Source organism: Anolis carolinensis, unplaced genomic scaffold, assembly GCF_035594765.1.
Source record: "Anolis carolinensis isolate JA03-04 unplaced genomic scaffold, rAnoCar3.1.pri scaffold_9, whole genome shotgun sequence".
In the NCBI taxonomy this organism is placed as follows: domain Eukaryota; kingdom Metazoa; phylum Chordata; class Lepidosauria; order Squamata; family Dactyloidae; genus Anolis; species Anolis carolinensis.
In genome coordinates, this window is record NW_026943820.1 from 17,236,375 (window position 1) to 17,253,982 (window position 17,608).

The window sequence follows — 17,608 nt, forward strand, 5'->3', positions numbered from 1 at the left end:
GCCACAAAGTGGAGTTTACGACGTGTGAGTGTGGAGAAGAGCAAACCACAGACCACCTATTACAATGCAGTCTGAGTCCCACCACATGCACAATGGAGGACTTTCTGATAGCAACACCAGAGGCACTCCAGGTGTCCAGCTACTAATCAATAGGTATAGTATAATGCCAAGTTTTTAACTTTGTTTGTGTTTTTAAATACATTACAACTTTATTTTATTTATTTATTTATCATATTTATATCCCGCCTTTCTCTACCCCGAGGGGGACACAAGGCAGCCTACAAATGGAATTTGTGCAGTGCCTTGGACATAAAACACAGGCATAAAATAGAATTATTAAAATTAAAACAGACATAAAACATAATTAAAATACATTCCAATATAAGACACGTCATCCAAGGGCAAGGTCTAACTTAACCTTGTACCCTTAGTTCACTTCTGATATGATACATACATACATACATCTATATATATAAAAGGGTAATGAAATTTAGGCCCATATAATCCAGTTCAAAGCAGATAATGTAGATTTAGATGACAGTGTAAAAGAGATCTTAGATTCACAGCCTGCTACCGTGTTTCCCCGAAATAAGACAGTGTCTTATATTAATTTTTGCTCCCAAATATGTGCTAGGTCTTATTTTCAGGGGATGTCTTATTTTTCTATGAAGAAGAATTCACATTTATTGTTGATCAAAAAATGAACATTTATTATATACTGTACAGTAGTTGTCATCACAAACCGACATAACCAGACAAACTCTGAATCCTATCAAGAATTTCTTGTTACTACCATTATTTCCATGTACAACTGGTATGTACATTTACCAATCCTGCATGCTCTGGTGTTCTGGTTGTCAGGCGCTGGGCCTGCTTCCAAACAAAAACTTTGCTAGGTCTTACTTTCGGGGGAGGCCTTATATTTAGCAATTCAGCAAAACCTCTACTAGGTCTTATTTTCCAGGGATGTCTTATTTTCGGGAAAACAGGGTAGCATTATATGGTTAATCTTTCTCTTCTCTTCCAAAATCATCTGCCCATTTTAAAAGCATTGCCTTCATTCCTTGCAGCAGCTCTGGTTCATTTTTTCAGCAATTTTCTTTCAACTGTACCTCGAGTGAAAGAGAATGTGTGATGGGATGCTGTTTATGGGAATCTGACATTTATCATTCAAGTGAGAAAAGATATGATGATTCTCAAATGACATAGCCAAGAGCAACATATATGATCTTTGTTTTCCACATGTGGAATAAAAGTCACATCTCTCTCTGGCACATAATTCATTCTGTTTCCAAACATTTTTATCACCCACTGCCTTAGTGCAGCTCCCCACAAATCCTTAGATCTCTGCCAACTCGCCCTGCCCTAATTGATCCGCGTCAGGGCTGCAGACACAAATAGTTCCTGTTGGCAGGGTCAAGATATAGCCATGCACCAAGTCAGTTTATTCCAGTTCCTACAATGCACTGGAAAGCACTCATAATGGGGATATGAAGGGAGAAGGTTTTTTTTAAAAAAAATTTTTAAAAAATGAAAGTATCATTTTCACACTTCCAAGATGTATTATGAACCTATGAATGCACACATTTGCAAGTAGAGGTGGAAAGAGTATTCAGAAATATTCAAACATTGGCAAAAGTGTGTTTTTTTTTTGAGTGTCAAGAAACCCTGGTAAGAAGAATCCTGGACACATCACATAAAGTAACGTCATATATCATGCAAAAACATAGCCATTGTCCATCAATTAGCCACCTTGATTAGTTTTTAATGGCCTTGCAGGTTGAAAGGGTGTTTGTTTACTGTTTGGAGGAATGTTTTGTTGGGAAGTGTTAGCTGGCCCTGATTGTTTCGTTTGTAGAATTCCCAATTTCCCTGCTTTCCGAGTGTTGGTCTTTATTTCGTCTCCTGGTTTTAGAGATCATATTGTTTTCTATTATTATATCATAGTAAGTCTTATATATTATATTTATAATGTTATATTAGGTGGTTAGAATTGGATTATATGAGGTCAGTTGTACATAGTTGTCTAAAATGTAGACTGAACTGGATTAGATGGCAGTGTAGAGTGAAGGCGATGTCATAGAGCAGGGGTCCTCAAATTTTTTAAGCCGAGGGCCGGTCCACAATCCTTCAGACTGTTGAGGGGCCGGATTATCATTTGAAAATAAAATACAAACAAATTCCGATGCACACTGCACATGTCTTATTTGTAGTGCAAAAACAACAACAACAACAACAACAGCAACAAGAACAATGAAAGAACAATACAATATTTAAAAATAAAAACAATTTTAACCAACATACATTTATCAGGATTTCAATGGGAAGTGTGGTCCTGCTTCTGGCCAATGAGATAGTCAAGTTAATTAGGGTTGTTGTTGTTGTTGTTGTTGTTGTTGTTGTTGTTGTGTGCCTTCAAGTCATTTCAGACTTTGGGCGAGCCTAAGTCTAAAATTTACTTATTTATTTATTTATTTATTTACTCTATTAATTTACTACATTTGTATCACACCCTTCTCACCCCAAAGGGGACTCAGAGTGGCTTACAAATTATATGTACATAGAATATATTATATTATTAGCATAGCACAATATTAGCATTATATATTACTATATTGAACTATAATAATAATAATAATAATAATAATAATAATAATAATAATAATAACAACTTTATTTTTATACCCCGCCCCATCTCCCCGAAGGGACTCGGGGCAGCTTACATGTGGCCTGGCCCGATAAAACAAACAAATAACAGTAACAAAGCAATAAAACAACTATACCACTATACTGTAATATTATTAGTAATATTATATGTAATATAGAATATAATATTATTATATGGTATTATTATTAGTGTTATATTGTATTACATAATATTATCAATATTATATGTATATACAATATATTATATTATAAAACTGAGGGCGGGGGCCAGGTAAATGACCTCGGAGGGCCGCATCCGGCCCCCGGGCCTTAGTTTGGGGACCCCTGTCATAGAGGAATATTATTTAGAATGCCAAGGTAGATAATCCAGTTTAAAGGAAATATTGGCAGATGTGCCTTGGTATTCTGAGTAATATTGTTGTGTGGCAGGGGTTTGAGTGTAGACTGCCACATAACGGAGTTGAAATCAGATAATCTGTATTTTCTAGGGACAGTAGTATGGATGAGGTCTAAATGCAGTTTGTCTGTGCCCTGGGATACAGGCGTGGGCCAACTTGGGCCTTTGCTGCAGGTGGTTTGGACTTCAACTCCCAGCATTCATAACAGCCTGAGTTCCTTTTGTTTTTTTCTCTCAGAAACTTAAGGTGTTAGGAATGTTGAGAGTTGGAGTTGAAAACAGCTGGAGGGAAGGTTCAAGGGTGGGTGAAGAGTACCTGGTCGCCTGTTGTGGTTGTTGCTGTTGTGATTGTGTTTTTAGTGTAATTGTGTTGTATCTTACTTGAGGCGGGGATGATTGATTGTGTTGGCAATTTTTGAGTTTGGGGGTTTTGGGGTTTTGTTGTTTTGTGAGTTGCCGTGATGCCAAAAGCCTTTTATATATATAGATTGAGGAAGAAAACAAAGAGGAGGACATTTTACATACTTACGTTTTACATACTTGCACCAATCCAATATGCAAATACTTGAAGCAACTCATAGAGTAGCACAGGGAGAGGGTAGTATGTTTTCTGGGCTGTGTGGCCATGTTCCAGAAGTATTCTCTCCTGACGTTTCGCCCACATCTATGTCAGACATCCTCAGAGGTTGTGAGGTGTGAGGCACAGGGAGACTTTGTCTGAAGTAAGCATGCATAAGATCCATCTCTGAGTAACTATGAGGGAGAAATTTGTTTTATTGATATTTTAATATGTTTTGACCTAATTTGCATTTTTCAAATTAATGTGTGAATCGGAGAACAATTATCATAGCTTTCTTACATTTCCCTATGAAATTCTGTGATCAAAACAGCACACATAAATGTGTACAAACAAAAGCATGCATTAGTGGTCCTGGCAAACAAAAATATGTACCAATGTTTAACACTTGAAAATGCATATGAATCTTCATGTAAACTAAAAAAAAAGGAGGAATTCACAAACTGATGCAGAAACAGAATCAGGAGAACTTATTATTATTTTTAAAAGTGGACATTTCAAAACCATAGTATCCATTGCTTCAGTAACAACATGATATTCAATCATATTATGCATTTACAGCATTTGAATTTATTAATTTTTATTTATTCGATAAATATAAAGCATAGCATATTTGTGGAAGGGGGAATAACTTGAAGCAGCAGCAAGGCATTTGCTTATAGAAAATATAAGGAGTAAACTTTTAATGGCTTTGCTTCCAAACAATTTAATAGCTAAGTGATCTATGGTTTACTTTAACACACATTCTCATTAAAACTCAAGTAAATATCTCTGGATACAGACACATTCCATGCCATTCTCTTTATTACTTAATTTTCCAGGTATCCCAGCATGATCTGAATAAATTATGCTGACAATACAAGACTATAAATGATAAATCAACAACACAATTTTAGTGATATATAGCATGAAATGTAAATAATAACCAGAGCTGCTAATTGGTTTGCTACCTGGCAACAAATCAGTAAGTGAGCTATTTCCGCTGGTAATGCTTCAGTAGTGTACCACCCCAATCATTAAGCATTTCTGGCTGGTAAGCTCTTTCTCCAGTTTTTCTGCAGGAGACAGAACGGTGGGATGAAAATTAACTTTGGAAGCAGAAGGAAGAAAACCTTGCAGCAAGAAGATTGTTCCTTGACCAAGGGGGAGATTGCCACTGACAGCGATATTTGCGCTTTGAGTGTATTTTAGGAAATGCAGTAAACATCTATTACCTAAAAATAGAAGGATTAGAGACTCCAAAATCTAAAAGAACCTTTCCTCTGATATTTGACACTGTCAATTTAGCATGATCATCAGTAAGGGATAGAGGAATTGATATCTTATCCTAGCATGCATTCTATGTTTTTGTACATAATTCCATTCTATTCTGTTTCCACGTTTTAAAAACTCTCACAAAAAAGAAAGATCTTATATGTATTTTAGTGTATGTTCTTCCTCAAAGTATGGACTTGACAAAGGCCCAGGTTAGCAGGAAGCAATGGTCTTTCAACCAAACTGTGCCCTTAGTCCAAGAAATGCAAATTCAATGTTAGGGCCGGGCTGTGGCGTAGCTGGCTAGTAACCAGCTGCTATAAATCACTACTGATTGAGAGGTCATGAGTTCGAAGCCCGGGTCGGGTTAAGCCTCTGACCATTAATAGCCCCGGCTTGCTGTTGACCTATGCAACCCCAAAAGACAGTTGCACCTGTCAATTAGGGAAATTTAGGGACGCTTTATGCGGGAGGCTAATTTACAACACCATAAAACTGCCAGCAAAACACGAGGAAAGGAATGAAGAAGTACAGCCACTACTGGACAGTGAAGCAACAGCTCCCCCTGTGGCCGGAATCGTGAAGCTGGAAATATGTTAAAAATGCCTCTGAGTCTGTCTAATGTATGTTGTTTGTCTGTTGGCATTGAATGTTTGCCATATATGTGTTCATTGTAATCCGCCCTGAGTCCCCTTCGGGGTGAGAAGGGCGGAATATAAATACTGTAAATAAATAAATAAATTAGTCCTATATATGTGGATTCCATTTTTTCCATAGAGGATGTCATGGGGTCCCCAGATGTTATTGGCTGCCAGTATATATATGTGTGTATGTATAATTGGCATAGCATGTTACTATGCCTATACAGTAGAGTCTCACTTATCCAACATTATGGATTATTCAACGCATTTTTGTAGTCAATGATTTCAAAACATTGTGATAATTTGGTGCTAAATTCGTAAATACAGTAATTACTACATAGCATTACTGCGTATTGAACTACTTTTTCTGTCAAATTTGTTGTATAACATGATGTTTTGGTGCTTAATTTGTAAAATCATAACCTAATTTGATGTTTAATAGGCTTTTCCTTAATCCCTCCTTATTATCCAACATATTCGCTTATTCAATGTTCTGCCTGTCCGTTTATGTTGGATAAGTGAGTACTGTATGTATGTATACATACATATATATATATTACAACTTAATTTATAATAATATATAATAATATAATATATTGTATATACATATAATATTGATAATATAATGTATTACAATATAATACTGATAATAATACAATTTAATAATATTATTTATATATTATATATTAAATGTAATATTACTAATAATATTGCAATCTAATGATATAGTACAATATAGTAATTCAATGCTAGTATTGTACTATGCTAATAATATAATGTATTGTATGTGAATGTAATTTGTAACCCACTCTGAGTTCCCTTTGGGGTGAGAAGGGCAGCATATAAATCTAGTAAATAAATAAATAAATTCCCAGAAATCCTAACAGCTGGTAAACTGGCTGGGTTTTCTGGGAGTTGTGGGCCAAAAACATCTGGGAACCCCAGGTTAAGAACACTCGGTTAAACCCTTGTGTTGGCTGAGCTGCTGATCTGAAGACCTGAAGGCTGGCAGTTCTAATCTGTGAGACAGGGTGAGCTCCCATCTGTCAGCCCCAGTATCCAATGTGGAGACATAAGAGAAGCTTCCCACAGGATGGTAACACATCCCAGGCATCCCCTGGACAACATCTTTGTAAACAGCCAATTCTCTCATGCCAGAATATACTTGCAGTATATTCTCAATTTGCTTCTGCCACAATAAAAAAAAAAAGTCACAAACAAAAAAATTCCAAGAAATGTAGATTCCATTTTTGGCCAAGACAATGTGGATTAGATTTTTCCATACAGGGAGTCACAAAAGCACTTCTCCTGATCATTTTAAAGACAATCTTTAATAGATTACAGTGTTTACATATATCATGATCTTGGCCATTAAATGTAATAGTGTAGCCCCAATTCATCTATTCCTAATCTGTATAGATATTTCCTATCTCAGAATTTACAAACATGTATTCCAGCACACTGGAGTTTTGCTTACTTACTTACGTACTTACTCCATTTCTATCCCGTCTTTATCCCCATAGGGCAGTGGTTCTCAACCTGGGGTCCCCAGATGTTTTTGGCCTACAACTCCCAGAAAACCCAGCCAGTTTACCAGCTGTTAGGATTTCTGGGAGTTGACAGCCAATAACATTTGGGGACCCCAGGTTGAGAACCACTGCCATTCTCAACCTGTAGTTATCTACAGAACAAAATTCTTGCAGATTGATCCCAATTTAACTCTCATGAGTTCATCCTAAAATGAAATTGTAGTTCCATGGTTTACTTAGAATTTCAAGTGGAGAATTGCAAGTACTCACCAAACTACAAATCCCATGATTTCGTTGAACCAAGTCATTGCACTTAAAATAGTCGTTTCAAGTTGCTATGATTGTTTCATGTGACTATATCTCATTACATCACATTTTGTCCTCCTTAATGACTGTCTATCCATCTATGGGTGTCAATTAAAAAAAGTATCTGTGCCATTTGTTCCTCTTCCCTTAATAGGATTTGATCACTTCCAATTAATATGATTTGTAGAAGTGTAAGGAAGATGGGGAGGAAGACGAGGAAAAGAGGAATTGGGCGGGGGCCTTGGTGCTCAAAGGGCAAGTACTATATTTCTGAATATCCATCTACAACATGGATCAGATAAAGGGCTCCTCTATAGAGTTTAATTGAGAGAGGTGGCTACTTAAGTCAGCCATTAATTAGCCTTTTGCTTTGGAGCCTGTTAGGCACTTGTTTACCCAAACCTAGCCTGAACAAGAGCAGGTTATCAGTTACTTTATGGCATGAGATAACCCGTTATCTCACCAGCTGAATTTGCAAAAAAACACAAGCACCTAATCGTTCAGCAGCAAAGGGCAATTTACTCATTGGCATTTGATTATGCAAGCATTGTTCGTGATCTCTTTTAAAAGATAAGCACTCTTTGCTTGCAGCTGAGTTTAAAAAAGAGGCTTCGCGTGGAGAGAAAAAAAGATTTATTTCATAGTTGGTCCTCCATTGGATGGGATTGAGTCAGGGAAAGGGACTGCAGCATGAACTCTTCACCCGTGTCTGTGTTGCAATCCCCATTGTCCATCTTTCCTCCACAGGTGTGTTGTCTTTCTCTCACCTCATAACTCATCTCAGCTTATTTTCAATGTCATTTATACCTTTGGAAGAATCGAGTGCCAAATGTTTCTGAGAACAGGAAGGGAGAACCTCTATATCTATTTGTCCTATATCTCCTATCAGCCACATTCAACACGGTAAGGGATTGTGGAAGTCACAGTCAAAACATTTGGCGGACCGATGGGTGGCCCTCCTGTCTTAGACTGTACCTTTTCGGGCAGGTAAGGAGCAGCCTGCTTTATGCTTCCTCATCCATACCTATTCCTGGACTGTTCTGTCATGCGCTGGGCCTGTGACTGATTGTCTATTATATAGGACATACGCTTTACGCCCAGCGGGAAGCCAAGGTGCCTAAAGAAAGGTTGTTGAGGAATTTCCCTGAAAAGATGGCCTTGAAGTCTTTAAAGAAATAACAAATCTTTATTGACGAACAAATAATAAATCTCCAAGGAGTCTTGTCCCCACAGGACAGACGATAGGCTTTGAATAACTGTGAAAACCCTCTTATAACCTCTCCCAGGCTATCTATTATCTGGGCCTAGCTGGTCTGGGACCCACTGCCAACTCCAAGTGCGTCTGGTTGTCGAGTGGACCTACCAGCCAAGGCTTGCAGATGTTTCTGTGCTGTTGTTCTGTATCCTCGGAGGGTCAATATCCCTGGTGTTCTTGAAATATGAAGCTTTTTACAGGACAAGCTGGTCTACATCCTATAGCTGAGCTTCATAAGTGAGACTAACTTAAAAATGGCTCCTTCCCTCCCAGAGCCCTGAACAAGGGGCGGAACCAAACTTAATGGTGATTGACAGGCGGCCTGTCCTATGATTGCAAACATTTGCAGCAAGAAATAAAATAGAAGGTCCTGGTACAGCTGTACCAGCACATGGACATAAAATCATTTCCAAGAATCCTATATCAGGAGACATACTGTATTTACTTGAATCTAATACTCACCTTTTGGGGCCTAAATTACCTTCCCAAAACGAAGGTGCACATTAGATTCACGTAATATGGTAATCTAAGTGCTGAGCCAAAGCAAAAAAAAGGTGAAACTACCTCATCTCTAATTTAATAATAATATTATAATAACTTTATTCTTATACCCCGCCCCATCTCCCCGAAGGGACTCGGGGCGGCTTACATGGGGCTATGCCCGGACACTACAGCACAAAATCAAAACAAAAACAATAAACAAATAAGCCAACAATAAAACATCAACATGAATAAAAAGGTGAAACTATCTCATCTCTAATTTAATAATAATATAATAATAACTTTATTCTTATACCCCGCCCCATCTCCCCGAAGGGACTCGGGGCGGCTTACTCGGACACAACAGCACAAAATCAAAACAAAAACAATAAACAAATAAGACAACAATAAAACATCAACATGAATAAAAACAGTTATAAAAATCATAATTTAAGTGTCATGGCTCAATGCTATATCACGCCAGGATTTGAAATTTGGTGAGGCACCAGCCTTCTTTGGCAGCCTCCATGACCCCATAGCATTGGACGGAAAAGGGAATTAAAGTGGATTCATTCCGCAGCACAGATGAATCCCAAGGTTTTCTTTGCCATCACTGGAAACTTTGGTGTTTTAACACTTTTTAAAAAAAATAAAATGAATTCTAAGCTGGCAGCTACTGTAATGGCCATGTTACAAAGAGTGTGCCTTTTGCTGCTGTGCATTACATTCATCAGCAAATACCTTTTTTTAGCTTCAGGGTTTTGAAAATGAAGGTGTGCATTAGATTTGATGGCGCACGAGACTCAAGTAAATATGGGTAAATATTTGTCAAATGGGTAAATATGATACAAAGAACATGATCACACAAATTCCTAAAATGGATTCTGACATGGTAAATCCACCTTGACTGAGACAGGAGCATACCTGCCTAGCCCCTCTTCTTACCACACAAAGCATATTTTTTGATCGTGTCAGAGGTAACTTAAAAACATACTGCAAGTTGCTTCTGGTGTGAGAGAATTGGCCATCTACAGAGATGCTGCCCAGGGGATGCCTGGATGTGTTAGCTGGGAGACTCCTCTCGGGTCCCCACAAGCTAGAGCTGACAGGGGAGCGCTCACCCCATCTTGCGGATCTCAACTGGCAACCTTCAGTTCAGCAGTTCAGCCAGCACAAGGGTTTAACCCATTGTGCCACCACCGCTAAGCATAAAAGGTAGGTAAAGGTTTCCCCCTGATATTAAGTCTATTCATGTGTGATTCTGGGGTTGGTGTTCATCTCAATTTCTAAGTCAAAGAGCCGGCGTTGTCCATAGACACCTCCAAGGTCATGTGGCCAGCATGACTGCATGGAACGCCATTACCTTCCTACCGAAGCAGTACCTTTTGATCTGCTTACATTTGCATGTTTCCAAACTGCTAGGTTGGCAGAAGCTGGAGCTGACAGTGGGAGCTCACTCCACTCCCCAGATTCGAACTGCTGACCTTTCAGTCAGCAAATTCAGCAGCTCAACAGTTTAATCCACTGCACCACCGAGGGCTCTGCCGCTCAGCATATAACTATATAAATATAATATCATTATATAATCATCATCATCATCATCATCATCATCATCATCATCATCATCGGCACATTGGGTGCCGTGCCAAAAGATCTCATTTGGAAACAATAGACATTGACAAAATCACAATCTGCCAACTGCAAAAGGCCACCCTACTGGGATCTGCACACATCATCCGAAAATACATCACACAGTCCTAGACACTTGGGAAGTGTTCGACTTGTGATTTTGTGATACAAAATCCAGCATATCTATCTTGTTTGCTGTGTCATAATATAATAATAATAATAATAATAATAATAATAATAATAATAATAATAATAATTTCTTCATATTTGCAGATGTCCCAAATCCTGCAGGATAGATTTGACATTCCTGTTCTTGAGAGAGGCAACTAGCAAAAACCATTACGTAGTGGGCTCTGCTACAACATAAGAGATCGTTGTTAACAATATAACTATGAAGAAAGCCAACTACTGTTGAGGTTTTGAAACTATAGCAGTAACTAATTACTTTTTAAAAAAGCTTTCATACAGTTGCTAGAAAATCCGTAGCAGACAGCAGAGTGCACCACATCACCTTCAAAAGGTATATCCAAAAATTTCAATTAAATTTTCTCCTTTACTAACCAAAACTTTGGTTTCCTTAAACATTGTATTTGTAAAAATATCAGGGTGGCTTCCATGTGTCTGTCATTTTATGGTAAGCAGGACTATCAGAGGAATAATATAACAACAAAAGATCTGGATCCAAGCCCTCCAACACAGAACCAACTCAATCGGATTCCAAAGCAAGTTCTGAAGGAATGAATTACAAAAAAACAGGGCTGAAAATTCATTTTTGCAAAGCACATAAAGTTTCAGAGCTATACTCTTATTAACTGAGCAATGCTTTAATTCAGTGCTACTTTGCAAAATGGAAGTCAAAACATTTTTGCTTTTGGCAGAAGATAGCAGTAAATAAAATAGCCTCCCTGAATGGCAGAAAACTGTTAATTATGTTTTGTTTGCTCTATTGTTTGTGGATCACTTGCATGTTTAAAAATTAATTTTATGATGTTATTTAAAACAATACATGTGACATTTTAGATGTTTCAGGGAAGGATGCTTAGTAATAATAAATAGGTGGGCTTGTCAAAGGAAATTTGCCAACTCAAGCATTTTAAATGGATAAAAAGAACTAACTATGAATTACAGCAAGGTAAAAAGAAAGAGAGAGTGCTTTATTTCCTTCAGAAATGCCCCCCAAACATCTATCTTTTGTTTTTATTCATTGATGAATTCTGGATAGGCAGAGAAAAACAATAAAAATTTGATGATTACATGCCCATCCTTGACAACCTTAAATATTTCAGAGGCTGGGTGGGGGGGGGGGGATATCAGTGGAGTCAGACTGGCATTGGAGGAAAAAATAAATCCTGCCAGAGAAATTCTAAAGAATCCGGCAAAGGGAGAGTACTCAGGAATTGCAGGAAGAACAAACACATAATGGAAAAAGTCACAGTGTTTTTATTTGCATTTCACCATTACTGCCCTCATTTTATAGGAATCTGGGCTAGAAAAGATTGCCGTTTTTGTGGTGACCTCTCTCACACAGACTCAGTCCTACTTCCAAAGCTGTATGCCCCAGTTCCTATGGTAATTGTGATCGTATATATGTGATGCATTGGCTGCCAGTTCATTTTTGTCCTCCCTCCCCAAAAGCACCAGACCCCATTCCGAGGAAGGCCAAGAGCTCGAACACTGTTTCCATCCTAAATACCTTGGTGTCACCTTAGATCGAACACTAACATATAGGAAACACTGCATAAACACCAAGCACAAAGTAGCTGCACGCAATAACATCCTGTGGAAACTGATTGGCAGCGCATGGGGTGCAGACCCACAAGTAATAAGAACATCAGCCTTGGCCCTGTCTTTCTCAACTGCAGAGTATGCCTGTCCTGTTTGGCACAAGTCTGCCCATGTCTGCAGGTCGACATAGCACTGAATGAAACATGCAGAATCATCACGGGATGCCTTAAACCTACACCTGTTGATAAACTCCACAAGTTAGCTGGCATTGCCCCTCCTGGCGTGCGACGGGAAGTCGCTGCTAACTGTGAGAGAAAAAAGATCGAACATTGTGAAAGCCACCCATTGCATGACTATCAGCCTCCTCCCACCAGACTCAAATCAAGGAAGGGCTTCATGAGAACCACCACTCCTCTTGATGTTCCTCCAGCAGCAGCAAGAGTGTCCCTCTGGGCAGCTAAACCTGGCAATTCCAACTGGATGGCCCCCCATGAGGGTCTTCCTCCAGATGCAAACCAAGAATGGGCAACTTGGAAGTCCCTGAACAGACTGAGAAGCGGAGTGGGCAGATCTAAAGACAACTTGGCAAGGTGGCACTACCTGGAGGAATCCTCCACCTTGTGTGACTGTGGAGCAGAACAAACAACTCCGCATATGTATGCTTGCCCACAATGCCCTGCCTCATGTATGGAGGAGGAGTTGTTTAAAGCTACGGACAATGCGGTTGCTGTTGCCCGCTTTTGGTCCAAAACTATTTAGTTGCTTGTGATTTCCTTTTTTTTCCCCCTATCATTTTGAAATGTATTTGTCGTGCAATGCTTTTGACATGAAATAAATAAATAAAGTCTCGGCAAGCTTTGGGTGATGCTTTGAAGAAAACAGACCTCACAATCTCTGAGGATGCATGCCATAGACGTGAGCAAAAAGTTCGCAGAGAATGCTTCTGGAACATGGCCATACAGCCCAGAAAACTCACAGCAACCCAGTGTTTCTGGCCATGAAAGCCTTCAACAAAACATTAATTAATTAATTAATTAATTAATTTCTATTATTTATACCTCGCCCTTCTCACCCGAGGGGACTCAGGGTGGCTTACAAGTGGCAATTGATGCCATTACACTGTTATACAATGAACTAAAATGTTAAAACAGTTAAAACAGCCATAAAATACAATATACAAAGTTTAAAACAATGCAAAGTGCTTATGCCATTCATCCACCAGACCTTATACAAGAGCCTTAATTCAGACCGCGTGTAACACCCCTAGGCTGCGTGAACACTGGAAACCAACACGGAGGCCAATAAACAATCTAATATCTTTATTAAAGCAATAAAAGAATAAAACAAAAGTATGCAGAGAATATAGTCAAGCAATTGTCCTTTTAGGAAAGATCAAAAATAGTCCAAATAAATGAAGTTATATGTCCAGTATTAGAGTCCAAAGTCTATAATCCAATAACCGAAACACACTCAAACTCTTTGGAAGTTTGAGTGGGGAAAGAGCAAGGATTCACAGGAAGATTCTTGAAGTAAAGTCCAGACAAGGATTCGAGGCTAGGCAAGGTAATTCGTGGTGGATCTGAAACGCAGTCCAAACTTGATCAGGAGTGGAAACGCATCTCCCGGTCTACTCGTGAGTAAGCGCACCGGAGGGCTGCTTAGAAGCTCGGAAACAAGGGACGATGTTCTTCTTTGAATAGTCACATTGACACCGCGATAGGGAAAGCTCAGTGCAAAACCTTTATGGAAGTTCAAGAGCTCCCCCAACAGGTGTTTAACTCCCCAATTCTTCCCAAAGAACGAAGCTGTTTCAACATCGTACCAGATGTCTGCCTCCCCGAAACTTCCCAAGGGAAACGGTTTAACCACAATTGTCTCTCTCCACTAATCTCGCGCTTTGTCTTAGAAACTGCTTATGGGAGCGATGTGTTTTGAGAAAGGCCTTCCTATCAAACACCAAACTTTCTGGGGAACCAGGCTCTGTTTCAAGGGCGTCCCTAATTGGCTCTGGCATGAAAATGTCAACAGGGGATATCTGGAATGGAACAGAAACTTGCTGAAATGGGAAAAAGCCCAAATCCTCTTCAGTTTGATTTATGATGGCTGTGGGGTCATGGGCCAAAGGTCCCTGAGACATCACACCGCGTCAAAGCCAACACATGCTTATTCTTCAAACGCCTGCGTACATAGCCATGTCTTCAGTTTTTTTCTGAACCCCAGAAGGGATGGAGCCTGTCGAGTGTCACTGGGGAGGGAGTTCCACAGCCAGGGAGCCACCACTGAGAAGGCCCTGTCTCTCGTCCCCACCAGCCATGCCTGTGAGGTGGGTGGGACCAAGAGCAGGGTTTTCCCAGATGATCTTAAGATTCTCGTGGGCTCATAGGGGAAGATACATTCGGACAGGTAAATTGGACTTTGTAGGCCAAGACCAGCACTTTGAATTGGGCTTGGTAGCACATCGGCAACTAGTGGAGCTGGCTTAACAAGGGAGTACTACGCTCCCTGTATGCCACCCCAGTTAACAATCTCGCTGCCACCCGTTGTAGAAGAAAGGTTTGTTGGGAAATGTGAGATAGTGGTGGATCTCTGAAATAGAGTTGTTGTTGTTGTTGTTGTTGTTGTTGTTGTTGTTATTAAAATAGGGAAAGCAAAAACTGAGCAACCACCAGTCCCACACTTCCATTCACATCCCATTGACATTTCAAAGTGCTGGCTTTAGCCTATAAAGCCCTTAACAGTTCTGGCCCAGTTTACCTGTCCAAATGTATCTCCCCCTATGAGCCAATTTGGAGGTTAAGATCATCTGGGGAGACCCTGCTCTTGGTCCTGCCTGCCTCACAAGTACAGCTGGCAGGGACAAGGGACAGGGCCTTCTCGGTGGTGGCCCCTCAGCTGTGGAACTCCCTCCCCAGCGACATTAGATCAGACCGCTCCCTCCCAGCCTTCAGAAGGAAAGTAAAAACTTAGCTCTGGAATCAGGCTTTCAGTGATTAGTACAGTGCAATAACAGACTTGGAATAATGGATAATTGATGATGGAAAGGCCTTGGACTATGATTTTTGGATGATGTGATTTTAATATTGAATGTAATGTTTTACATTTTTAATATGTATTCATTTTAAATCTAATTGATTTTAAGTCTCTGTTTGTATGTATTTTAAGGCATCAATGGTTGCCATATGTAAGCCACCTTGAGTTCCCTTTGAGGTAGAGAAAGGCGGGGTAGAAATAAGGTAAACAAATAAATATGTATAAAGTGGTGGATCACCCAAACAGGGTTATTATTATATTTCAACTGGGGAAAGCGGAAACTAAGCAACCACCAGCCCCACATTCCCATTCACACACCATAAATGCACATGTATAAAGCGGTGGATCACTGAAACAGGGTTGTTGTTGTTATTATTATTATTATTTGAAACACAACAAGATGAGTTATAATTATTTTATTATGACACAGCAAACAAGATGGATATGCTGGATTTTGTATCACAAAATCACAAGTCGAACACTTCCCAAGTGTCTAGGACTGTGTGATGTATTTTCGGATGATGCGTGCATATCCCTGCAGGGTGGCCTTTTGCAGTTGGCAGAGCGTAATTTTGTCAATGTCTATTGTTTCCAAATGCCGGCTGAGATCTTTTGGCGCGGCACCCAATGTGCCCATCACCACTGGGACCACCTGCACTGGTTTCTGCCAGAGTCTTTGAAGTAGGAAAACATCTTTTTGCACACAGACTCACAAACCTCATCAGGCGCACTTTAAACTAGATCCACTGGGGGAGGGGAACAACAGCCTGGCGAACACTATATTACCCACGACCACAGGGAACCGCCGAAAGGCTAAACGGAGGGCTGCACAAACACAGCAAGGACCAAGTACAGAGAGCAGAATAATCCCAAATAAACAGTTCGAGGGGAGGTCACAGGGGCTTACATGTCTTTACACTAATGCTCATAGCATGGGAAATAAGCAAGACGAACTCCAACTCCTAGCACAGCAGCACACATACGATGTCATAGGCATCACTGAAACCTGGTGGGATGACTCCCATCACTGGAATTTAACCATTGAGGGCTATAACCTCTTTCACAGAAATAGAACAAAGGGGAGAGGAGGGGGAGTAGCTTTATATGTCAAAAACAGTTACGTTGCAGAAGAAATGCGAGACTGTAATCCAGGAAACCAGCTTGAAAGCATCTGGATAAGAATCAAGGGAACTGGGACTCAAAAAGATCTTGTCGTGGGTGTCTACTACAGACCTCCGAGTCAGGATGAAGGACTTGATGAAGCCTTCTGTCAACAGCTGACCAAACAGGCACAAAGAAGAGATATAGTAGTCATGGGCGATTTCAATTATCCCGATATCTGCTGGAAAACAAACTCAGCCAAGAGTACAAAGTCCAACAAATTCCTCACTTGCCTTGCAGATAATTTTATGGTCCAGAAGGTAGAAGAGGCAACAAGGGGATCCGCAACTCTTGATCTAATCTTAACAAATGTGGAAGACCTGATCAATACAGTTGAAGTGGTTGGATCCTTAGGGGCAAGTGACCATGTGCTCCTGCAGTTTGCAATACAAAGGAATGCTGAAACTAAGACAAGTCAAACACGCATTCTGGACTTTAAGAGAGCTGACTTCCAAAAAATGAAGGAATTACTGAGCGGCATTCCATGGACGCCGATATTAAAAAACAAGGGAGTTAAGGATGGATGGGAGTTTTTCAAAAGTGAAATACTCAAGGCGCAAATGCAAACAGTGCCAACAAAGAAGAAAAATAAGACAAGTGCAAAGAAGCCAGAATGGATGTCCAAAGAACTTCTAACTGAGCTAAAGCTCAAAAGTGACATGCACAAGAAGTGGAAAAGGGGAGAAATCACCAAAGAAGAATTCAAACGCATAGTCAACATCTGTAGGGAAAAGGTTTGCAAGGCTAAAGCGCAAAATGAGCTCAGGCTTGCCAGGGACATAAAAAACAACAAAAAAGGCTTTTTTGCTTACGTTGGTAGAAAAAGGAAGAAAAAGGAGGCGATAGGGCCATTGCAAGGAGAAGATGGGGTGATGGCGACAGGGGACAGGGAAAAGGCAGAACTACTTAATGCCTTCTTTGCCTCGGTCTTCTCACAAAAAGAAAGCCATCTTCAAC